This window comes from Octopus bimaculoides, chromosome 24 (genome assembly GCF_001194135.2).
Source record: "Octopus bimaculoides isolate UCB-OBI-ISO-001 chromosome 24, ASM119413v2, whole genome shotgun sequence".
NCBI classification, from domain to species: Eukaryota; Metazoa; Mollusca; class Cephalopoda; order Octopoda; family Octopodidae; genus Octopus; species Octopus bimaculoides.
The window spans coordinates 24,486,928-24,487,935 of record NC_069004.1 but is presented as its reverse complement, the minus strand read 5'-3'; positions in this window follow the sequence as shown (position 1 = coordinate 24,487,935).

Below are 1,008 nucleotides of genomic sequence, written 5' to 3'. Positions count from 1 at the left end.
TATATATATATATATATATATATATATATATATATATATATATCGATCTATCTATCTATCTATCTAGCTATATATATTCACCTGTCACTATAGCTGCTGAACTCCCAGAACGACTTGAACGCAAAGACACAGACACACACACTCACACACACACGCGCATACACACACACACACACACTCACACACACACACACACACACACACACACACGCACACATACTGACCATTTTCACACTTCTTTGTCCCAGAAAGCACTCTCTTTTCATTCTTTCTACTACTGGTCACTTTAAAAATGTAACCGCATGTGATGGTTGGTGATTTTTTTTTTTTGTCCTTCGTCTCGGACTTTCCTGTTTCTACTATTTCCGGAGAAGAGCTATGCTCGAAACGTAAAACTACAACTCTTTTCCTTCTCTGAGTGTCTTATTAATACATTATTTGTGCTACGTCCACACGTTCGTTCGTTTTTTTCTTTGACTTTTTCTCTGTGTTTTTATATTGAATATATATATATATAAGATGTAAGATTCAGTTCAACTCTGACGAATTAAAATATAAGTAATATTCTGTTGAATTAGGTACATAAGTTGAGGCACACGACACACAACAATATTATATAAATATCAACCTTGGTACAGAAGTACCAGCGGAATGATATGTTGCACTGCATGCAGACAATGAGACTCCGCTGAGTATATAATCCTTTCTTGAGCTATTCAGACATGTTCATTTTATTAAATATACAGTCTACAATATACATCAGAATTTGCGAAGCGCATGTTCAGAGATAGGCAAATAAAGTATAAATAAGTAACAATTGAAGGACAGGTGTCATTATATCATTATAAAGAAACTGTTTCCTTCAGATGAATACGTGAATTTCGCAATCAAGGACATTCAAAATAATTTAACATAGTTTAAATCCACGGAACAAAACATTTTCAATGATTTTGCTACTATTTCAGTCTGGCCGTAATGAATTGACACTTCTCCTTTAGTTGTTACATA